At 44.1% G+C, this 24,970-nt stretch overlaps 1 long non-coding RNA gene across 1 annotated transcript; it reads right to left on the bottom strand.

Annotated features, from left to right (window-relative positions):
* Positions 1-11,363: 11,363 nt before the first annotated feature.
* On the bottom strand, positions 11,364-24,612 carry LOC122465938. Its single transcript, XR_006291090.1, has 3 exons — positions 24,457-24,612; positions 22,590-22,720; positions 11,364-11,424 (listed from the first exon to the last, which is right to left on the bottom strand). It is a non-coding gene; the product is annotated as an uncharacterized LOC122465938 (long non-coding RNA).
* Between the last annotated feature and the right edge of the window lie 358 nt (positions 24,613-24,970).

Below are 24,970 nucleotides of genomic sequence, written 5' to 3'. Positions count from 1 at the left end.
TGATTATCTTGGATGTCAGGCTATCCTCAGAACTAGCAATTTTATCCAGAAGTTAACTTTATCCACCATGTGACCAGGAAAACAATTGTATGGAATCAAACTCTCCAACAATGCGCTGATCGAAAAGAATGATATAGATGAAAATATTCGCAGAGAAACTGCTTGTGACATAAATACTCTGATAAATATTCCCTTTGCATGGTGTGTGTAGGTAATATGTTTTCTTATATAATATAAACATACAGGCGTATCCTATCATCAGTATATGTACCAACGGCGCGTATATAGTCAACATCTGCATTAGATAGATCAGAAACTTGGCCTTACTAAATCGGGCTTTCAAACCTTAGTGAGTCATGTCGATCCGGTTTTTTCTTAGATTTTTGCATCTCTTCTTATGATGTATGGATGATTGTTTAGATTGTGAAATGTGTTTGGAGATTCTGTGTCTGGAACGTTCACACTCAGCTGGGTAGCGGTTCCTCTGTCCGCCGGGCTCTAGCCTAGTGGAGGGACAGAGAACATCTTCATCACCTTTAGCCCTCTTTAGGGGAGCAACTGTCCATCTGCGCCTGAAGAAAGGCCATTGTTTCTCCATACGCTCATGTCTTCCCATCTTGGAAAGGATGGACACAAATACTGAAGGGGGAAGTATCATCAACAGATGAGGCGCGAATTACAAGTGAAGCATTGCTTTAACTAAGCTTTTATTTTAACAAGTGGGGGGCCCTTTAAATATCGCGGGGTGATCTCATTAGGGCTTTTGTTTGGGTTTGAACACTTACATTTTCTATACGTTGCCTTTTTTTAAAAAAAAAATACCTGTTTGTATTTTCTTGTTACAGTTGTGTTCAGGTTAGAGGCACATGTACCTGATGATTATAAAGGGTGATCGTTGGTCATTTCAAATATTTAGAAGCAGTCCCACCGTCAGTTTTGTATACGTTTCAGCGAGCAAAGCATAGAAATCTGTCAGCAGAAGCCAGCGGACTTGAGAGGGGAGGGAGGGGGGAAGGAGGTTATTCTATAAACGCAAAATAAACAAATTAAAAGTGAGTGTTCCCTGAATGGGATTGACTTTAAATAATTGTTATCTACAGTGAAAACAGTTCTCGGCGGTAGGACTCTGTGTACTGTAAACTCCTCACCCGGAGGAATCTGCCTCAGCTGCCGAAATCAGCATGGCCGTGTCAATCCCTTTTCCAGTTACACCTGAGCCGCAAATTGAGCGGGGCCATCTCTGGCTACTGCTGCCTCGTTAAACCATTGGGCAGGAAGCCTGTTCTCCCGCAAGGGACCCGATCCTGCCCGGTGACAAAAAGTCCCTTTGGCTACCAGGCCCACGTTTTCTTTTTAGATCAAAGGCAAAGACCCTCTTCCTCACGTTCCCGCTGCCAGCACGGGCTCTAGGCGCCGGCAAAGCAAGCAGGTGCTTGGGGTGGCACAATTCCAGGGGCGGCCTTCCGGCCACCTTCCCCCCCCCCCCCCGTTTGTTTTTTTTGTTTGTTTGTTTGTTTGTTTTTTGCTCCGGCAGTTGCGCAATTTTTTGCTTGGGACCACAAAAAACCTAGAGTCGGCCCTGCCCGCTGCTCCCTTTTCTCATCCGGGGTTAAAACAAACCCGGACAGAATGGATCGGTCTCCAGAACAAGCCCCATCAGTATCTATGGGGGAGTCGTTTCTAAAGCTTATTCCTCAGGGCGTAGCTCTGGTTTCCCGGGATGTAGCTGCGGTGTCTGGTTATTGGACCGCGAAACAGAACGTCGTGAGAGGGGGCAAGCTGTTACTGGCCTGAATGCTGCAGTTTTCTCCTGTGTCTTATATTGAAAGAACCATTTCCTTTGCTCGTCTGATTGCGGCTCGAAGGAAATAAATGCCATTGACTTTTATCAGCCAGCCCCTGAGGTTTCTACCTCCATTTAGGGAAAATCCAAGAGTGAAAGCCTGGCCCCATTGAAGTCAATAACAAAAATCCCATTGATTTCGATGGGGCCAGGGTTCCCCTTTCCCCCGTGAGGTCTAAGTTCTTTCAGATTTGCTATTTCTCTCTATATACAAACCAAATCCTTCTCCCACCCAGCACCCTAACTCAGCATTTCTCCGCACCAAGATCTTTGTTCCATGTAGACCTTTCCTAAATAGAACGTATGAATCCCCTGGGCAGTTAGCTTCTGACACTATGGATGGATGGGGGAGAGGGCGATTTGTTTGTGTAATTAGTTTAAGTGATTCATCTGAAATGAGCCTCTCTCACTTTTCACAGCCCACAAGTTATTTATAACACACACACACACACACATTTTCTTCCCTGCATGTATTTAGGTTTGGAGAAATTATTTGGCTATCGACTGGAGTTTGGGAATGGGGTATGTCAATTCATTTATATTGATAGTCACTTCTGAGAGCTTTGCAAACATGCAGGGGCAGGATTCCCCTAGTGAGGCCCAATCAAACATATGTCAAAGCTGGTGTCAGTGGTGATTTTTGTTCAGTAAGGACTGCAAGGTTTGGAAGGATTGATCGCCCGGCTTTTAAATTGGACTTGCTCTAATCAGGGCTGGCCTTACCATGAGGCGAACTGAGGCGGCCACCTCAGGTGCCAGACAGTGGGGGCGGGGGGGCACCACTAGGGCCCAGAGTGTAGAAAATTGTGTCTGTTGCTGGTGCATGTGTATTCTCTCTGCTCTAGATGCACAGAGATGGTGAAGTGCTGTGCTGGAGGAAGGAGGGCACAAGAGACATAACAGGCAGGCAGGAGAAAAGGTGAGAGGGAACAACAGAAAGCAGCAGGAGCTGCAGGGAGAGAGAGGAGGAGGATCCTCTTATGTACCTCTCTAGCATCTCCAGGAGAGTTTAGTTCCTTAAGTCTAGATGATCCAGAACTGTGGACCCACTTGAGCAGTAGCCCAAGGAACTTCCTTGCACTGCGTGGGCCACAGCAAGTGAAAAACTTCATGTTCCCCAAAGACAATGAAAACAGAAGTTTCCATCCAACACATTACTGATGTGAAATTCCCAATGGTGAGAGGCCATGGCTTATGTACTCAAAAACCCAGAATGCTGCATACTGTTTTTGTTGAAAACTCTTCCAGTCTAATGTTCCAGCCACATTGGGTTCTACAGGAACAAAGGACTGGAAAAATCTGGCTAGAAATCTGGCATGCCATGAGAAGGCAGCAAATCACCAGAGAGCATTCCATAGGTGGAAAGAGCTTGAGATGAGACTAAGGTTAAAGGCCACCATAGATGATCAGCATCAAGAGAAGATTGCATCAGAGTCTCTTTACTGGCAAAATGTTCTGAAAAGGCTCATTGCCATTGTGAGAATGCTTGCTACCCAAAACCTAGCAGTGCGTGGCACTTCAGATCAGCTGTATGTGCCAAACAATGGAAACGTCCTTAAAATTGTGGAGCTGATGGCTGAGTTTGATGCTGTGCTCCAGGGGCATCAAAGAAGAGTCATCACCCAAGAAATGTACATGCACCACTACCTTGGAAAAACAATTCAAAATGAGATCATACGGTTACTGGCAACAAAAGTCAAACAGAAGATTGTGGCAGATCTGAAGTCAGCAAGATATTACTCTGTTATTCTGGACAGCACACCTGACATCAGCCATACGGAACAAATTACTTTAATGGTGAGTTTTGTAACAACAACAGAACCTAGTGAAAATGTCCCTGCAATGGTGACTGTCAGAGAGCATTTTCTAAAATTTATTGACATTGATGATACTACAGGAGCTGGTATGACAAATGTGCTTCTTAAAAAGCTGGAAGATAAGGGAATTGCGATAGCTGACATGAGAGGTCAGGGCTTCGATAATGGTGCCAACATGAGAGGAAAGAACAGAGGAGTGCAGACACGGATCCGAGAATTAAACCCTCTAACTTTTTTTGTCCCATGCAGTTCTCATTCACTGAACTTGGTGGTCAGTGATGCAGCATCTGCTTCTAGTGAGGCTGCTGGATTTTTTAATGTAATTCAAAGCATCTATGTATTTTTCTCTGCATCAATTGACTGATGGCGAATTTTGAAGCAACATCTGGGAATATCCTCTCTGACACTGAAACAAACCACTGAGTGCCACACGATGGGAAAGTCGAGTGGAGGTGATAAAGCCTGTCAAACATCAAATTGGGAAGATAGATGATGCCATAGTTGCCATTATGGAGGCTAATGCTATGACAGGAACTATTCATGGGAGAACAGTGGCAGAGGGAAATGGAATCACCAGAAACATACATAACTTCAAATTTCCGTGTGGCTTAGTGTTGTGGCATGACATACTGTTTGAAATAAATGTTGTAAGCAAGAGACTCCAAGGTGTTGACCTTGATATATCTGGAGCAATGGAACAACTGGACAAAGCAAAGTCATACCTACAGTCTTACCGGTCAGATGAGGGATTTCAAAACGTTCTGAAGAGTGCACAGAAGTTGGCAGAGGAACTTCACACTGAAGCTATTTTCCCGCCCATTCAAGAATACAAGAGTCACCAAAGAAGAAGACATTTTGATTACGAGATATGGGATAATCCCATAAGAGACCCCAAACAACAATTCAAAATTGAATTCTTTAACCAGGTGCTAGATTCTGCGGCACAGTCAGTTGAAGAACATTTCATACAGCAGTATATTTGGGATGTTGTGTGATATTCCAAAACTCCTCACTATACCTGAAGAAGACCTACACCAGCAATGCAAGGCACTAGAGACAGTGCTGACACATGCGCGATATTGAGCGATATTGAGTGATGTGAGTGATTTAGGTGATGAACTGAAAGCCCTTTCAAGATACATTTCAGCAGGATCAACTCCAAAGGCTGTTCTGGAATATATGTGCACAAATAAGATGACCACCCTCTTTCCGAATGCTTTTGTTGCTCTTCACATACTTCTAACACTTCCTGTAACAGTTGCCAGTGGAGAACACAGCTTCTCCAAGCTGAAGTTAATAAAAACACATCTATGCTCCACAATGACACAGGAGAGGCTGGTCGGCCTTGCAACCATCTCAATAGAGCATGAGCTGGCCCAGACTGTGGACCTTCAGGAAGCAGTTCAAAACTTTGCAACCAAGAAGGCACGGAAAGCACCACTTTGATTATTCAAACAGAATAATCAAATGCCAGTGTTTACTATGCGGACAAGAAAAGTTACATTTGCTGTTCAGGCATTTGAAGTTAAGTGTTACTTAAAATTTTTGAACAAGGCATTTTAAGTTGTTAGTTCTCCTTTATTGGGGTAGGTAGCAGAGCAGTATCAGGAGTGGAGTAGAACAGGAAGAAGGCAGAACTGAGACCTTTCAAAGTTTTGGCCCAAGCGAGGGGGCATGGGGACGCCATTTGAGCTCCCCACCTCTGGTGCCAAAATGTTGTGGGCTGGCCCTGAGCCTGATTCCCAAAACCTAGGCCCGGATTGTGTCGCCAGAACCCCTGCTCCCTCCCGTGCAATTCAATGAACTCTCCTGGGCGGTTCTGTCAATATTAGCTTTGCGGAACATTCCGAGCTCACCCAACCTCTTTGGCTAGTGCAGGAGGTGTCAGGAGCTCTTCCACCGCCCCAGAACATCAAACGCGCCGCGCTTCAAGAACATTTGTCCTCTTTGACCCGCAGCACCTTTGAGTGTTATGTAAAGAGGGAGACTGGGGGGAAAGTGCATCTCCTGATGGCTGATATTATTCATCCCAAAAGAGACGCGGGCTACTGTTTGACTTATAAGCATGACTAAAAGGCAAATACCCAAGGAATTTCACTTTCCCCCTTGGGGTCCCTCTTAAAAGGGACAGGCATGACAAAGGACCTGTTAGGTTAGGAAACAGAAGTCCCCTTTGCTTGTAAACCGATACCAAATTACGAAGTAAAATTCTTTGTCACAATAGTAAATTACAAAACAGTTCGCCTAGTGTTTACTTTATCCGCGGGGAACTGTGAAACCCAGCCATGATTTTAAAGCATGTTTGTATAACTTTCTTCTTCTTCACTCTTGTTTGTGTTCAGTTTTTGCAGGACATATACGGGCTTCCCTCCTTGCCCGCCCCCATACGTTACAAATGTAACCGTGATCCTTAGTTGTTGCTTTCTAATTTGATTTACCTATGGGAAACACGAAGTAGTGTAAATAATAGAGTCCCTTGTTTACACATTCACAGCCTGAGCCTAAATGACCTCAAGTTTTGCTGAATCTCTTCCTTTTTGTCTATATTATCTTTCTACCCGTTTAGGCTTCTCTGACGCTATTTGTGGATCAGAGCCATCATTCCAAATCTATTTTATGGACCTTATATGGTCCTCATCACCATAATAACTGGGTGTCTCTCTCTCATTATCCCGTCCTTTTAAAAAGAAGAATTTGAAACGCGTATCCTCCTCATCCCAAGTATATGATCCTACAAGATCTCCAGTAAGGAGCAACTTCCGATCTCTGATGGCTGACCCAGCAATAGCATAGCATAGATCACTCTGGTGAACAGAGGTACAACTATGCAGCCTTTCATTCAAGTGGCTTATTGTAAAGTAGATTGAAACATCCTCAGCTCCGCCAGAGAACTCTTGTGCTAGCTTGAATAGCAAAAACAGAATCATAGATCTTTCATCTCGTTTTTCATCTGGTGGGTTAAATGCATCCCCACCACAACGCCACAGAGCACAGATGCATTTGGTCCTATGTATAACACTTTCTCTATTTAACATTAGTGTCCACAGTGACAATGTATCCCAGACCCTATGTGCTTTACTCCAACTGATGTCCGTGAGAGTTTGCCTAATAAGGAATGCAAGGTCAGTCCCTTATTCTTTTCTACATGACGTTTAGCAAAGCAATAGAATCAAATGTTTTCTTAAAATATGATGATATTTAATTCACTGGAACATCCAATTGCCCAGTTAATCTGTCATGTAGCAGTATATTATGTTTTAGCTTAATGGTTTCCATAGATTCCCTGGGATTTGTAGTATGTTTAATCACATCTATTGCACACCCCGTACGTGTAACATATAGGCAACAGCAAGAATGTAATTTAAAAAAAAATCTATTAAGTCCTATTACAAAAATGTAGAAGAAAAATATTTTGTTTTTATTATTATTTTCCAGGCATATCTAGTTGTATAGGTTACCTGGTCTGCACTGACAAACGGAGTCAATTAATCAGTCGAATAATTTATGTTGCCACCTATTAGGATTTGTACAGCATATCTGATACCTATTTCGGGTAGACACGCAGACGACAGGCTGCTTATCAGATTGTTTTACACAGGAAGGTTGGTCACGCTCAGCAGTTTTCTAGGCAAAAAACAAGTTGCAAGAAAGCGATGAAGCAACAAAGGATGCTGAACGCGGAGTCATTCCTAGGCTCGTTCCCAAAGCCAGAAAGCTAGCCGAAGAAATCCCACTCTCTCAGTAAGCCTGGCTGCAATCATTGGGGATACAGAGGACAAGTCTTTAATGCAGCACCCCGACCCGCGACTCCTAAGCTGATTCTCAACACGAGCACTGTCACAGCCCCAGAGAAGTCATCAGTCCGGCTAGCTACACACACCTGCAGGCCAGGAGCCTATAAATCAGCCGTTTCCTGGAGTACTGGTCTGTCAGCTTTTGCCTCCTTCTCCACGTTTACACCCCCCTCCCCACCACACACACATTTTCTCTGGTGAAAGGGGGGAAATGGCAAGCCAGAGTCTCCTCTGCTTATCTGTTGCACGGGCCGGACGGCCATGATGCCCTCAGCTAAAGGCACGGATGAGGTTAAACCCCAAAACATCAGTAATCGATAATAGCCTATTGGGGAATAGATGGGGACTTCTTTTCTAGAACGAGAGCTCTTTGTAACAGCAAGTCGTGGCTTTGTACAATGCACAGTCCTCTTGTTCGAGGGAGGGTGGGATGGGTGGGCAGCGCAGGAAAGGTGACATCTGCTGGCGGTGGAGCTCCTGAGAGATAACACTGCTATTCACCGCTTCCCCCACCCTTTCATCTTCATGTGCTTCTTTGCTCCTGTCTATGGGAAAACTAGTTAAACATACCTGGCAAGTCCTTTCCTAACCCAGCTAGAGCCAGAGCCAACGTAGCTGGGACTGTGTATGTTTCTCAGAAACAAGGCTAGGTTGAAAACAAGATGCTTGGCACTTTTGGTGCAGTTTTCGCTATTCCGCGTGGAATTTTAGGCGAACAAAGGATGGTTACTTTTCATGAAATCATAGTTTTAATGCGACACGTTCTCAAGTTCCCACACCTTTCCTTCCTGCTCTGGCGAGAACCCTCCTTTTGAATGGGTTTAAAACAATGTGATCTAACGGATGCCCCTAAAATAAAAGAAATTCTCATGAGGCTTCCAATGTTTTATTTCATTTGTAAACGGTGGCGTTTTGCACCGATTCATGTTGCATCCCTAATGTGTCTGCAGGAGTTTGTAGAATGTGATCTGCGTGGCTGGGGGGGTGGGGGGGGTTCAAATAAAATGCAACCAACTCAGAGAATTGGGCGTTTTCAACTCTTCCTGCTGGAGTAGAATCACTGCAATGCAACCTTATTCGGAGAGAAGCAAATGGGAAGCAGGGCTGGTCCTAAATGCCCGCATAGTAGATGGGGAAAGGAAGCCAAGCTACAGCAGACTAGCTAGGGGGACAGTGGAAGGTGACTAGACTTTACATCGTTTCTATTGACAGCCGTGGTCCTTGTCTGTAAAAGGGCTGCGTTTAGAGCCCTCCAAAGGGGGGGGGGGAGCTACAAGAGTGTTAAGGACTCCAGGGGGGAAAACGCTTCTTTGAAATCTTTGCCTCTGGCGCGTTGTTGCCCAGGGTTGTAGCGAGCAGGGCAGAGTTTCTTTGCATTGATCTAACATGTGGGGGAGATGGCAGGGCTGCAGGTGCAGGTGCTGCTGTCCCCTTCATCTCCCCCGCCCCCTTCTTTCCCGGAAAATTTATTAGCAAGGTTAGGGCAGGCTAGCTAAACGGCAACCCCGGGTGCAATTTCCACTGGAAGAATGCTTTGATCCTGCCCTCTCTTCTCACTGCCTGAAGCAGATTACATTGCCAAACGCTGGAGATCCCGGCAGCTTGTTTTGTCAGAGATGTTACCAATTAATCTGAAACAAATTGTCCATATCTCGCGGCCCCATGATCTCTCTCTCTCTCTGTGAAGTCCTTTGGGGCTGGCACCCTGGCCCGGGCTTCCCGTTGCTGTCTGTGTGCATGCTGCCAAAGGGCGAGCGGGCCCGCGGTTGCTTTCCGACGGGCAGACTGCGCTAACCGCCCTCCACGCATCAGCGCAGCCCATCAGGAATGCAGAGCAGAACCGTGTCTCGCATCCGTTAGTTACTCTCGTTAGGAGCGGGTGGGCATTTTGCACAGGAGAGAGAGAGAAAAATGTCCTAAGTCCGGTGAAATCATTGTGGGATCAGAAACGTCACTTAGACATCTCCAGAGCCCTTTACCAGCGTTAAGGAATCGTAGCAGTAAAGGAATGGAAAGATCCGTGTGGATATAGTCCCTAAAAGGGGCATACAACATCGGATATTGAAACGCTACTAGAGACTTGCTTTCAGTTTTGTTTGCTATAAATAGGGTGATGATTTTCTACTTTTATGTTCTCCTGTATTCTCTCTTTATTCATTTATACCATTTCTCTACAATTAAAGAGCAGAACCCTAGGGGGTGGGGGCGCCAAAGGTAGCTGATATACTGATATACACTAGCTAAGGTTCTGGATTATATATATCAAAGGATTTCTCCCTGCTATATATATAGCAGTTCCAACAGTCGCTTATTAAAATCAATGAGTTTTGCGAGTGACTTCAGTAGCAGTAAGAATACATTTGATTGTCTTATGCGGTGGCCTTATCCAGCTAGTAAAATGTGTGCAACTTTTTGTCTTTGATTAAAAATAACAGTAAACAAACAGAAGTTTCCCCCAATGAGCGCCATTTAGAGGGCAATACGTCTTTGATTTCACGTCGGGGGACTTTTAAACCGGGCCCTGTATACATTCCTGAGAATTTGTGGCTTTTTCATTTTTTAAATAATTTAAAATTGAACTATGGATTTGTCTCATTTGTAAGCCACACGTTTGTAGGGGCGGAGTCAGAGTAGCAGTTCTCGACTGTTCCTTTGCAGGAGTACACACTAAACACAGACTAGTGACACAATACACCCCCAGGAAATGCAAACACGGATACTTTCATAGTTACTTGACACACCCACATTGCACATTATATGGCCAAATTCTGTTAGCTGCGTGAGTGGTCCCAGTGGACTGTTTGCATTAATAAAATGACCAGAATTGAGCCTCATACTCATTTGGACTCACATAGCGGGCTAGTTTCTGCTCTTCACCTGAACTAAAGTCACTGGCTGTAAAAGGGGAGCAGTGTACCTGCAAAGTGGAGTGCCTCCTTATTCCCCGTATATGTTGTAAGATGTGCTTTGATCAGAAGCCCACTGAAGTCAATGGAAAGCCTCATCCACATCAGTGAGCAGCTGATTGTGAGCTCTGGATCAGGGTGGCCCTGAATTAGGCAGGGTGCACCCCCTACCCTCTTCTATTTACAGGAATTACTTCCTGATAGTATCCCTGCGGAGAAAGCCTTTCCAAAAGGAGCCTGGAGGAGGACGGACCACGGATCCCAACAGAGCTGACCCACCATGGCATAGAGGGCTGGCTTCCCTTCCGTAAGGGTGCTCCTAGGATCCGTTGTTTGACTCCCCGCTCCCCCCCGAACTCCGAATCCGGTCTGTACTGGAAGGGTACATTCTAGCCCCGTCTTCACTGCTACTGCAGCAATATCAGCAACCACGATCATACAAAACCTGTTAATAATTAGAAATGTCAATGAAACAAATTGATTCCATTGAAATGGTGCTTGCTCTTCTGAAGCCTTGAAACTCATGGCCACGGTACACAGGGAAGGAGTCAGATGAAAAAAGCTGGAACTTTGAATTTAAACAAAGATCACAATTAGAGGGGCGAATGCCACCATGGGCAGCTTTTCAGGGGCTCGTAGACAAGGCTGAGCTTTCATTTGCCAGCATTTAATAAGTCAGTGCACCGTTGGCAGGTCTTTTGTTAAAAGGTACTCGAAAGATCAGTTCTCAGCGTGAATATCAAGAATTCAATATACAAGCGGTGAGCGTAGCAAATTGTCAAGTCAGCAACTAATGTAGTTCACTACAATCTTCCCAACTGTCTTAAGTAGCTTGGCAAGTATCCACTCCAATAAATTTTAGTGACTTTTTAATATATGGCGTTAGAAAATACCTCAGCCAAAAATATTTTTAGTGTCGCTGCAGAGTTTGCTCGAGAAGTTGCCTCCAAACTTGTTTGCAGTCTGGCAGCTTTATTCAAATGTCAAACAGATGCAGAAAGAGCTGGGGATGGGGTGGTTACAATTCTGGAAACGAAATCTGGTTCCCTAGGTCAGAAAATAAACTGAAAGGCAATTTATTTTCCTTACTAAAGAGCAAAGTTTACAGAATCGTTTTCCTACCACCACCCCCAGGATACATTTTAATCAAATCAAAATACTAAAGAGGGCACTAGAGCTGTTGCTAAATCAAGTAAGTACTGGTATAGCTGTGCGCCGCACTAAGTCCATTCATGTAGACATAGCTAGCCAGATTCTGCTACTCTGATATGTTAAGTGAAATCAACAGGACTATTAGAGAATATGGTACTAGTCAGCATGAAAAATGGCATCCCAGTCTGGCACATGGTTAAAATAAGGTAGGCAGACTCAGGCCACATCTATCCACAGTAATTCAGCCCTCCCTAAAAGACACATTGTTATACCCTTACTCTTCAAATAGTCCTACTGACGTCAATGAGACCACTGATGGACAAGGTGCTACTCAGCATGAATAGGGTTATCAGAATCTGGACCTAATGGTTCTTGCCAGTACTGCCCACGTGACCTTCCATGTGACTCCTCCCCAGCCCGGGGCCCCCCATGCTCTCCCTGTCCCCTCCGACACCCCCCCTTACCTGTCTAAAATTTTACAACTGCATCTGTTAGAATGGCCTCACCCTCATTTTGCTTCTGTTAAGCAGACGCAGTTGTAAAATGATGCTTTGGGCCCCTGGTGCCACCTGTACTTCCAGGTGTCATTGAGAATCCAGCAATGCCCCAAATTGAAAACTGCTTAAATGAAAGAAGGATAGGAAGGACATTCACCCCACTTTCCCTTAACACCCTATCAGTGCCTCCCTTATATCCAAACTAAGCTTCTGCCAGCTTGCCTTTATCTAAGGGTACATCTTCACTACTGCTCTCCCAGTGCTGTAAAAAACCCACCCCCACGAGGGGAGTAGCATCTACACTGCCACTTTACAGCGCTGAAACTTGCATAGCTTGGGGGAGGGGGATTCACACCCCTGAGCAAGAAAGTTTCAGCACTGTAAAGTGGCAGTGTAGACAAGGCCTAAGTATTGCTCTCTGCTAGGCACTAAGAAAGCAAAGATGCTGCGCCATCTGGGTTTGATGGAAAAGAGGCATAGAACGGTGTGTGCCATGTGCAGTGTGATAGAACTACAGCCCAGATTGTTTTATTATTTTCCTCAGCATGACATACAGGAGGGGCAATCAAAATCGGCCTGGCACAACATGCATGAGAACTGTCTCTGGACAGATAAGCACTTGATCAAAATCACATTCTCTGATCTCTCGGGGCCAAATCCTGTTCCCACTGAAATCAAAAGGAGTTTTGCTATTGAGTTCAATGGGAACAGGCTTTGACATTTGGAGGAGAAAGAACAAAACCACTCAAGCACGGGCTATGTTGCTTATACCACAGGTATCAAAGGCTGCTGACTCATGTGAAAAGTCAGCAGCCATCTGATCTTTGTCCATTGCAAGGGAGAAATCAGCAATCAGTGAGGCTAGAACAGTCTTTGCAGATGGATTTATGAGTTGGATATGGTACAAAGGATCAAGGAAATATGAAGGCTCCAGATTACCTTAAAGTCCTCAGTCCCTTGGTTAGAATGCTCCCATCAGTATATGTTCATAGGCCAGAGACTGGAGCAGGAATCAAAAACATTGTTTATCTCCCCCCCCCCCCCCCCCCCCCCCCCCCCCCGCTCCTCGGACTCATCCCCTCTTGAGGACTCCTGACCAACTTAACAGCACAATACATATGATAACAAACTTAAACAAAGCCTTTGTATAAGTTTGTTAGCATATGTATTGTGCTGTTAAACCCATATAAAGAATGAATGCCCTCCCTAACCACATTCTGCTCCTTTAAGGATCAGAGTGCAGCTCCACCCCTCTCGGGGGGGGGGGGAGGGGGGCTAGCCTCCCCAAGTCTTTCTGGTACCCCATACCCACTAAAAATCTGTTGCCGGTACTTCATACTGGAGTGTAACACCCTACCTGCACTTCTGATTAGTAGTTTAGAAATTGTTGTAATGTGCCATAAAAACATTGATCTGAACAGGGAAACTGGTTTTAAGTGACCAGCAAAGTTATGAATTTAAGCTCCCAGACTCTTCTTTTGAAGGTGTTGTGCAGGTTTCCTTTGAAGATGAGGACTGAGAGGTCAGATATGAAGCGATCACTCTGAAAAGAGTTTGCCCACAGATGATAGGGTATTTGTGTCTTTTATCATTTTACTCTGTGGGTTCATCTGAGAGACAGTGATTGTCTTGTTTCACCCACACAGTTGTTGTTGGGACATATGCACTGAATGAGGTACATCACATGTTGTGATAGGCATGTGTGGGACCCCTGGATCTTGAAGGTTTTGTTGAGTGATTGGTATTGACCATTGTAGCATTGGAGATATGTCTGCAGGTTTTGCAGCTGTTGTTCTATCAAGGCCTGGTGCTGCTTTGAGTTGGAGTGTCTTGGGCTGTGGGGAACTTGCTTCTGATGATGAGCTTGGTGAGGCTGGAGGCTTGTTTGAAGGCCAGAAGATGGGGAGGCAGGGGTGAGGGGGAGGACACAGAGTCCTGTTGAAGTCAGTGAGATGCCTCCCATGCTTAAAGTTGGCACTGAAGTACCTTGCTGTATGGGTCCTCTTGCCTGAAGATTTTACCTAGTGTTTGTGGGGGAATTTCTACTGCTGCATCTTTTGCAGACCACATTTGGTCATGTTTTAACCCATAATTAGCTCTCCTGTGGGCCTTTCACACTGTGAATCTTCCAGTGTGCCTTGTTTACAAACACAGGGCTAGCATCTGCTGAAAGAGCTATCAGAGGCATCAAAGAAAGCATGGAGCAGAGGTGCAGAAGCTGTAATGGGAATTCTGGCTGACTCAGTCAGGATTTCTCTTGGGGACTTCGGGGTAGTGCACACTGGCCTCTTCACTGCACCACTCACCGGGCATGCACAGCACACTACCCACCTCATGCACCAGTGGAGGTAGGCAGAGCAATGGCCTCACCCTCATTTTGCTTCAGCCCCTTTCATGCTTAAGAGGGAGTAGGGGCTGTGCTCCCCATTGTGATTCTTGCCGGTCTCTGTGCAGGGGAGAAAGCAGGAGGAAAGCTCTTTGTATCTTCTCCCTCCCTTCCACCCATGCACCTGCTTAGTGACTAGCCAAAATTTGACTCATATAATGGGTGTCCTGGTCATTTCTAAACCTATGGCCCCATCTTGCAAGATGCTCAGTCTGATCCCAATGCAGCAAAGCACTTAAGCACATGCCACATTTGTTTTCCTTTGTCCTGTTTTGGTGGTGAGGATATTTTTTAAAAACTGCAAAATATACGTGAAACCAAAAATACATTCATCTACTAGATATGCTTTACTTAAACTACAGCAGTATGTAATCATTTGTAAATACACAAATCTAGGGCAAACGGCCTGCATGAAATGTACAGCCACTGAATACACTGGGATCAAACTCTGCCCTTGGTTACACCTGTACAGCCTCATTGAAGTTATTGAGATTATAGGTGTAACTCTATACACATCTGCAATATGTTGAGCACACATATTAAGAACATTGGAGGCACTGTACTCCAAAACATTATTGACTTGCAGTGTTTTTCAGCACTTAGGTTTACTTGTAATAATACAAAAAGAATAGTCCATAAACTGTTCTAAGATCATATGGTATACTGGGCACACTGTCAGTGATTTAACATCTGACACTTCAGCAAATTGCAGTCTTTGGCCATCAACTATGCAACGTGTCCAGTCACTGAGACAGTGCATAAAGTTTACCCGTTCTGTGGTTACAGGGCTTAATCCAGCTCCGCTGACATCAATGGAAAGACTCCCATTGATTTCAGCTGGAATTGGATAAGGCCTATATTTAATGCTTTTTCCTTTTTAAAGGACAAAGCCCTGTAGAGAGTTTCACCATGTCCAGGACGCCCAATTTGCCAACAGGATTGTTCACAGGAGACTTTGAGGAGTCACCTAAAAGAGTTTCAGCTGCTGTTGGCACAGATATTCAAAGGTATTTAGGCACCTAACGCCCACTGAAATACCTAAGCCAGTGCTCACTTCACTGGAAAGGTTTAGAGTGGTGTTTCTTCCAAGGGGCTGTCTGAGGTACTGTGCAGTTTAGAACATTTACAAGATCAGTCAAATCTTAGTAGGATAAATGTCTCTTCAGTCTGATTCATAGCTGTTTAATAAATGAGCTCTCTTCCTAAAGGTTCTGTATTAGGGCAGCTGCTCCAGTGCCCAGATGGTGCAGTAAACATTTCACCATTAGGGCATGCCAAAGCAGATGCAGCTGCAGTACTTCAGGCAAAATGCCCAGGTGATACCAAATAATTTAGATGGCCATACCTGAAACCTGTATACTAGCTGGGTATTTATATTGGTAAGTATCCATATAAGTTACCTGCCAATATTCCTGTGAAATATAAGTACCTATGTTTTTAAACAATGGTAAGAAAAATTTTTTGAAACAGGTTTAAGAACACTCTACCATATCCTGAGATTCTCTCTCAGGCAAACCTCCCCTTACTTCAGCAGAAGTTCTGACTGACTGAGTAAAGACCCAAGGATCTGGTCCACTGGGTGATTCTTATGACAACTTCTAGGATACATCACCATTTGCCCAGATGAAAACCTTGTTTAATAATGGCTGGAGTAGGTAGCATCTTGTGCAACACACAAAACGATAAGCAATAACTGGGGAATAAATTGTACTTAGATATTTGTCTATGAATTCCACTGACTTCAGCAGGAGCTACTGTAGAATTTCAAAGGTAAATTCCTAGCCTCATTGAAATCAATGGCAACATTTATATTGACTTCTATGGGGCCACAATTTCACCAAATATATTTATGTATTGGCATAATACAAATGTCCAAATGTGTAGAATGGGCTTGATTCACCACCACTTTACTTCAGTGTAACTCTTGAAATCAAGAGTTCCACTGGCATAAAACAGGAGTGACACAGTAGTGAGTCAGGCCCAATAACAGAATATTTTATAGTACCTAATAATGACCATTCATCTTAGACATGCTAAATCTAGCATAAACTCGACCATTCACTAAATAGTGTTGTTTGTTTGTCCACCTACCTGAAATTTTAAAACTGATTATAAAGAGAACTTAGAGTAGCCAGAGGCAATGATATTAGTAATAATACATGAATAATGTAATGGGCCCAGTCTTGCATTCTTAGGACCTAATCGTGCTTCATTGAAGTCAACAGCTAAAGTCTCACTGACTTCAGTGAGATCAGAATCAGAGTCTTAAAACAGGCAAACCTACTGGAAGTGAAGTCAATGGGAGTTGTGTGTGCATTAGGTCTGGCTCAAGCCCAGCAAGGAATGGTATACATGAATGCTATTGGGGAATACATATGATGTCTGTAAAAACATAACTGCCTGCACAGGACTTGAAAATTCCATTATATGATATACAATAATAACGAATAATAATAAATGATATTCAGCATCTCTTTTCCTTTTGCTGAATGGTACAAGAGACCATGTCTCATTTTCCCAATATGTGCTTTTGTTAGGTCAATAGAGAGTTTGTTATAAAATGGAAATATGAGCTGGGTAATGTGTGCAAGTTCTGGGGCTTTATTGTGTCCCTGCTATGTTAATTAGTATTAGGAACATGATGGATTGGCAACACGTGTACTTTCTGAGTCTTAAACCAGTCCTGAGAGTTTAGCACTCCATTAGTTACACATCACAGGAACCCAGGGGATGTTTACTCAAAAAGTATCACTTACAAGAATGAAACATTCTGATTCATTCCTGATACAGGCTACAGAGAAGGACACACCAGTCACTGGTGCTGAGCAGCACTCAGACAGAGAGCAACTGGATTCAGGATTGAATGGAGTACGTTCAGCCCTGCCTGGCACAGAACTGGAAGCTTACATCCTAAGTCACTCATTGGTGGATCCCTAGTGAGGGATTAGGCCAAGAAGCACTAGTGCAGACAAGCGGGCCCTTTCAGATCACTTCTGTGCTCACTTTCATAGGAGGATAGAAGCAGGGAGTTCAGACTAGAGCATTTGTGTGGGCACGTCTCCAACTGAAATTCTTCAGAATCTCAGTCTGGGAGGAAGTGAAGGGTCTAGAACTGAATTATTCGCTTTCTGTTACAACCCACAGGTACCCTCTCCCCACGACCCCAGAACATTCCTATCATGCCAGCCACCAGGCCAAGGAACTATCCCCTATTTTGAAAGGTAATGCTGCCAAGGGTGGCACGGGAACTTCAGCCAATCAGCATAATTGGCTGAAGCATGAGATTCTGGAACCAAACTTCTGAAACACCGTGAAAAAAGTGGAGAAGCCACAGAGATCAAATAGTAGCAAGAGAGGTTAAATACACTTTTTCCTCCTCCGGCCATGGGCCCAGGCATTCTCCTATGTTCAAAATCCCTTGAAAAGGTCAGCTCCACCTCGTAGAAATGTGAATCCTTATAAAAATCTTCTCAGGTTTTGTCCTTCTTCCCTTCCTCTCTTCCACTTATCCCACTAACTGTAATTACTGAAGCCACCCTTCCCCCAGGCCCAACGGACAATACACACACCATTGAGACCCTTCCTCAAAACATCAGACCTCTGCCAGGCAATCCCAGATCCCTTTCCCTTCTTCAGTTTACCTGTCCTCATTCTGTCCTGTCCTGTTCTCATTCTATATCTGTGAGCCTTGCCCTCCCCCCCCCATACAACTGTCTCCCTCCCCTACTCCTTTCCCTTCCCCTTGCCCAAACCCCCTTTCTTTGCCTTCCATTCCTTATACAGTATTCCCCCTGTATTTAATAACTATGCTTTTACAGGTACTAGTGGCTACTGTAGTCTTTATGGCAGACTGGAAAAACTAGCATGAAAAGATGCCAGCCCAGGCACAAAATCTATCCTTTGCAATGATAATGAAGATAAAGGGCAGAGGGGTGGGGGAATAGCATTCTGCTTTCCCATCAAATTACATTACTCACCATGAATGAGTAAAATTTTGCAAGACATCATTATAGTATGAGGGTAAACAGCCAACATATTCAGAAAGTGGCCCCTGTAATAGGCATTGGGCCTAGTTTTCAGAAGAGTTTAATATGTACTGAGAATTCTGGAGCCATTAGTGATAATTCAAAAAGCCTCATGTATGCTACTGATTCTGTGCATTGACAAGATACTGCCTGCATGTATTAGCATTGTTCAAATCCAAGGTAACATTTTTAAACAACTAATGGAGTAGGCCTGCAAGAGCCAGGAATTGGCTATATTGTCACCTGGCTGTTGATTCTTTCGTTTGCTTTCAGATCAAGCTATGGCACCTAGATATATGTTTGAATTCATGTGGCCAAATTCATCACTGGGAAAATAAATAATTATTATTATTAATAATTAATACCTGGCTTCTCTATAAACCAACACAACTACATTAACTTGAGTTCAGCTTCTGCTACAGTAGGTTACAAAATTTAGAATTATGACTTAAAATTAGTGGTTATGATAAAAAATACCTGTCAAAACAACTCCAGATTGTTACCACATTCTTTGCACTCTGTGGGCCAAATTTTATCCTAAATTACACTTGTATCATCTGATTGAAGCAATTTTGGGTTAAACAGGTGTAATTGTGGGCAGAATTTGGCCACATGTATCTTCTGAGTCATATCAGCATCATTTGTAGAGAAAACCAAGTTTTTACTGCTGTCAGCTTGGCAGAGCCAACATAGCTGCAGGGGAAGAAGCTGTATTCTATTCTACTCAATGCATCAATCAAGTCAAGCAGAATCTACATTGCTGGTGATGCTGAATGAAGCAGAAATGCCATATTGATTTTTCACCCCAAACTGTGCTTACAGGGTTGGCAGTTAGAAAATTCTTGCTTTTACCTTTGATCTGAATAAGGCTCAGATGTGCAGGTTGTTGGGGACAAAGAAGTCCCAATATGGTACATTCAGACAACAGCCAGACTTTATAGAGAGTGTCAGCCTTTACTTTGAAATTTCTTTCTTTCTTTTTGTTTCTTTTGTGCCAGCTGGGTGAGGCCCTCAGATGTTAAAGAATGAAACCAGGTTGTTAGCAAAACTGACTCTAACAACCATGATTCAAAGAGACAGGCTATCGGTGATCATTACAAAAAACAAGCCACTTTTAAAGTCATATCCACTGACAGAACCTACAATATACAACATGTCATCATTGCACATCTACCTCTCTCAGCTGTCGTACCATGTCAACATCTGGACTGTCATAAATAACACACACAGGACACACCAGATGTGCTCACATATGCATTTCATGAATGACAAATCTGTTATTGTTATAAAGAAGCTGGATCAGCATGTGGCTAGGCACTTTAATGCTACAGATCACATGACAGCCCCAACAGACATTTCAGTAGAAAATGATCAAAATTAGAGGCACAATGACTACCCAAAATGTCTACTTCTAAGTTTCCACCCTGAGGAATAACCCTTTTTTCACAGTCAGATAAAGTACCCTTCAGATCTATTTTTGTGGAGCAAGAGTGACACCAAGTGTTTGAGTTTCCGTTACTTTCAAGGACAGTCTGATTTACTCATTTGTACAGTACCTAGCACAATGCAACCCTGACACCTGATTGGCAACTCTAAGCCCTACACAAACAAAAATCATAGTCTCCAGCAAGCTATTGTTCTCTATATATCCACTGCCTGCTTCTCTTGTGTAACGGTAACAGACAAATTTAAAGAGACTGAATCTACCTTTTATGGTTTGACGCATCTCTAATAAATGCCTTGATGTTATGAAGAAAGGGCAATTTTGAGATCTATACTGTATGAACTGCAAGCTCCTGTGATAAACAGAACATCTGTTTATCACATTTTCCTGTGTTTTACATTCAGTTACCCATGGTGAGGAATCAGTACCTTTTACCAGTGCAAACTACCCTGTCATAAATACAGCACTGTCCCTTTAAAATATATTGAACATTACAAACCAGTAACTTTCTTACAATAAGGTGCCAGATGGTCAGAAATCAGGGCACAGGAAAGACAGTTCTAACACAGGCACCTTTTAGAAGTAAGGTATTGTACTTACAATTAGAGGGATTTATTTTGTGTGAAAATAAATGCTTTGTGCCATGTGAAGGAATACTAAGAAAAGCTTTATGTGGTAAATTAACATTCACTGGCTCCCCACACAAGATCCCAACAATATTCACCTCAGTAATGTTGACTAGAACACATATAGAGGAGTGGTTTTGTTAAAATAAACTCTCAGTGTTGAGAGTTAGTGCGATATCACTACTGATTGTGAAAGAGGGGATGGGTTCCAAGTAACTTTATTGTTAATGGGAATATCAGAAAACACCACATTCAGCAGAGAAGCTCATAAGGAAATTCACTTGAGGCTATATCCAAGGTATTACTGCCCTGTCTGAGTCCTCATTTTATAAGCACTAGCAAATGTTACAGATTACATTCCCTTTACAGTAATGCAACCCTGTATTAATAAACATCCTCATGGTTTTCTAAATGTTCCTGTGCTTTTTGATAGTAAAAAGAAAGAACTGGGCATGTTTAGTCTAGAGAAGAGAAGTCTGAGGGGGAGACATGAGAAGTCTTCAAATATGTAAAAGACGTCTTCAAATATGTATATCCATTATAAAGTGGATGATGATCAATTATTCTCCATGTTCTATGAGGTTAGGACAAGAAGTAATCAGCTTAGTTTGCAGCAAGGGGAATATAGGTTGGCTATTAGAAGCACTTTCTAACTATAAGGATAGTTAAGTGCTGGAATAGGTACCCAGGGAGGCTATGCAATCCATGTCATTGAAGTTTTCTAAGAACAGGATAGACAGACACCTGTCACAGATGGTCTAGATATAGTTAATCCTGCCTCGGGACAGGGGGATAGACCAGAAGACCTCTGGAGGTCCCTTCCAGCCCTGCATTTCTATGATTCCTGGCAAAGTTTGTATACAGGTCTACCAAACATGCCCAACGTCAGGTTTTAAAACAGACTACTTTTTGTTCTTCTAGCCTCTAGAATTACAGCCCACATGTACAATCTGAAACAGCAGAGCCATGGTAATAATTGGAACTGCATGTATTTTTCCAATTGGAGAGGACTGCAACTAGAAGGATCATCGAAAAATTGAGGGCCATTTTGGAAAGGGTGTGGAGGTGAATCTTGTATGATACCAGTTCCTCCAGTCAAAGCTAGAAGAACTCATCCCACAGCAGCAGACCTTAGCAACCCTTGCTGTTAAGATGGCTCTAGTTTGGGTACAATGTATGACTGGGTTCCAGGGATCTTCTTTACACCTCAGTTTCACCAACTGCAAGCAGCTGTAGGGGAAAAAAAACACTCCAGGCTGCAAACCTACCTCTTAATTGCGATGCTCTGGTTTTAATGGCTGTTGATTTTCCCAGCAGCTACTGGTTTACTTCTGAATCCCTTGATCGCTTGCAGATGCCACAACCTATGGCACCCGTTGGGTATGTCAATGTTTACCTTTTTGGTCATCTTTTAACATATGTTTTGAACATAATTGTAAATTCTAGTGCAGACCAGACACCCATTTGTTGTTAGTCATATTTAAAACCTAAGTACAACCAGCAACAAATGGTTGTGCCCGGTGTGCACTAGAATTTACAATCATGTTAATTAGCATCTCTAGAAATTCAGCTATGGATATACCACCACAGGCACCCAGAGTCCATCAGGGGCAGGGCACACTCCTACTCCGCCATCTTGGGCGAGGCTGCTCTGTTTATTTAGTTTTATAACAATGATGCCCTAGACACCTTTGACGCAGTATTGAAAACCAGAGTAACATAATAAAATAGCAGTGGCCCCCAACCAGAAAATGACCCACCAGAGATATCAAAACAACAATACCTCTCCGTGGCCACAAATCTCAGTCATTAATGTCCCTCTCTGTCCTCAAAGCCTAGCTAGAAAGTAAGTCTTGCAGCTCATGTCCTCAAGACTGGACCAAGGGAGAGGATGAATTACAAGCTGAGCAGCCATCACTAAAGCTTGCTCTGCAAGCACAGTGTATTGCAGCAGTTGGGCACGGCACGAGAGGTAGCTTCTCAAACAGGCAGGTCCCAAGCCATTTAGAAGGCCTTAACCTCCACCCAGAAACAATAGGCAGTCAATGCAACTCCCAGATCACTTAAGTCGTGTGCTCCCAATGAGAAACTTCACTCACCAAGCAGGCTGATGTATTCTGCACCTATCTCATTCTTCAGGCATATCTGAGGTTTAGCTCCAGGCAGAGTGCACTGCAATAATCTAGTCTTGAGGTAACAAAGACACAGATCCTGGTTGCAAGCTCCCCAGCTGAAAAAAAAATATGGTTGGAGTCTCCAGGCCAGCTGTAAACAACAAAAGGTTGTCCTTATTACAACTGTTAAAATAATCCAGTAGCAGCTGTAAAAATGCAACAATACCGCTAGATTCTCACTTCAGGATCAAATGGCGGCTACAAACCGTCACTTAAAGGAGCAGAGATAGTCATCACCATCTCTTCCAGCTGATCTATCCAGCCTATTAACATCACCACAGCCTTCTGTGGGTGGAGCTTCAGCCAGCTACCTCTCAGCCATGCCCCAGTCTCTACCAAATATCTGTGAGGAATTTTAACACTGCAGCCTGGATTGGATGAGAGAGAGAGAAATAGAGCTGCGTATCATTAGCCCACTGCAATCAGTGTACCCCATGCTTCTCATTAACTATCCCAATGGCTCCATGTACAAGTTTGAACAAGGAAGGCAGACAAGATGCAGCCCAGCAGGGAGCGGTTAGGGTAGATGAGCAATTGTCCAAAACTACCCTCTGAGAGATAAGAATGAAGGTACTGAAGGACAGCTTTGTCTACTCCAGCGAGGGTTCAAAGGCCAGGACGACAGCAACTCCTCATCAATGGTATCAAAGGCAGCTGATAGACCTACTGTAGCAATATCATCATGGACACCTGATCTTTATCCTTCACCAGGAGGAGCTCATCTACCAATGCTATCTATGTAGTATCTGTGCCATACCCAGGCCTGTGTCGAGTCACGGAGATGTGAGACAGTCAAATACTTGGCGAGTTCCTTTGCCACAACCTTATCAATAGTCTTAACCTTGAATGTGAACGTTAATTACTAAAGATAGCTGGTGCACTTGTCAGCATCAACTGCTGGTTTTTGCAGTGAGGGTCATACAACGGCTCTCACAATTGAAGCCATCAATCTGCCCTCCCTAAAGGAATAATCTTCACTAAGAGTGGATCTAGTTCTTCCCCACTGGCCTTAGCCAGCCAGGAACAACATGGCTCCAAAGCACAGGTGGTGACATAAGGTTTTCACAACACCCCTAGCCCCTTTAAGCATTACGCTTCATGGACTGTATGCCTGATTTCACTTGGAGCAGCTATATATTAGCATAGGTATGAGGGTCAGACGATCTGGGGTCTTATATTCTTGATTCTGCCACTGACTCACTGTGTGATTTTGGGCATATCACTTACTCTCTCTGTGTCAGCTGCTCCATCTGTAAAATGGTGGAGAGTGAGTAATGTTTGCTCATGAGTAATGTTTGCTCATGTTTAAAAACCATTCTGAGATCTACATCGAGATATGCACTGTATACATTTATATAGCACTTTCCTTGTAAAGTGTTATTCGTGGTACTTTGGGTCATTAATATGTTGAACTGCATTGTCACAGGGCCAGTGCCCCCATCACCCTGGGGTGGGGCAAGGCATGATAGTCCTGTGGCATCGCCAATAGGGTTGCACTCTGCCTCAGGGTCGCACAGCCCAATGGCCAGAGTCAGTGGGACTCCCCTTGTCTGCGGGGAAGCGCATCCCAATGGCCAGAGACAGTAGAAGGACACAGGGGTTGTGGGCCGCCTCCCAGGAAAGTGGGGGAATGGCCGGGTAGGGGGACCCAGGCCCTCCCTGCTTCACCGGGTCCCAGCCCAGGGCCCTGGTAATGGCAATGGGGTTTGCCACGTAGTCGGAAGGCAATCCGCCCACAGCACACCAACTACTGAGGGAACTCTGGCTGGTCCCTCCCTGGGCTGCTTCCTACCTTAACTCCTGTAGCTGAGTCTGGGTGTCTTCAGGGTGTCGCAAGTACCTGTAATCTCCCTGGGGCCCCCGTGGGTGCCTGCCTGGACTGCAGCATCTCCTGCTCCCTTGGTCCAGGCTTCTGGCTGCTCCTCAGCTGGAGCCAGCAAGGTGCATCTTCCCTCCTCAGCGATCAGCCCCGACTGAGCTATGCAGCTCCCTTTTATACTGCAGCAGCAGTTGGAGCATACCCAGCAGGGTTGAAGGGGTGGGGCTTCCGCTGCTAAGAGTGTTGTCCTAACCCCTTCCTCTCCAGTGCAGGGCCAGTACACCGCATCACATGCATGAATGTGAAAATCTCTGTAATCTGAGATAATCTAATTGCTCGGCAGTCTACATAACTTCAGTTCTCAAATTAGTGCAGCTCAGTGCTAGAAGATTTTTATGACTTTGATGTGGTTGTGTTACCTCAAATCCCATGACTGAAATTCTGAGCAAGGAGTTCAATCTATAGATGCATGCACTCTCTTTTCTTT

The sequence above is a fragment of the Chelonia mydas genome, chromosome 5 (assembly GCF_015237465.2).
Source record: "Chelonia mydas isolate rCheMyd1 chromosome 5, rCheMyd1.pri.v2, whole genome shotgun sequence".
NCBI lineage: Eukaryota > Metazoa > Chordata > Testudines > Cheloniidae > Chelonia > Chelonia mydas.
Note: the sequence above shows the minus strand (reverse complement) of the source record. Positions and strands in the feature narration are given on the sequence as shown.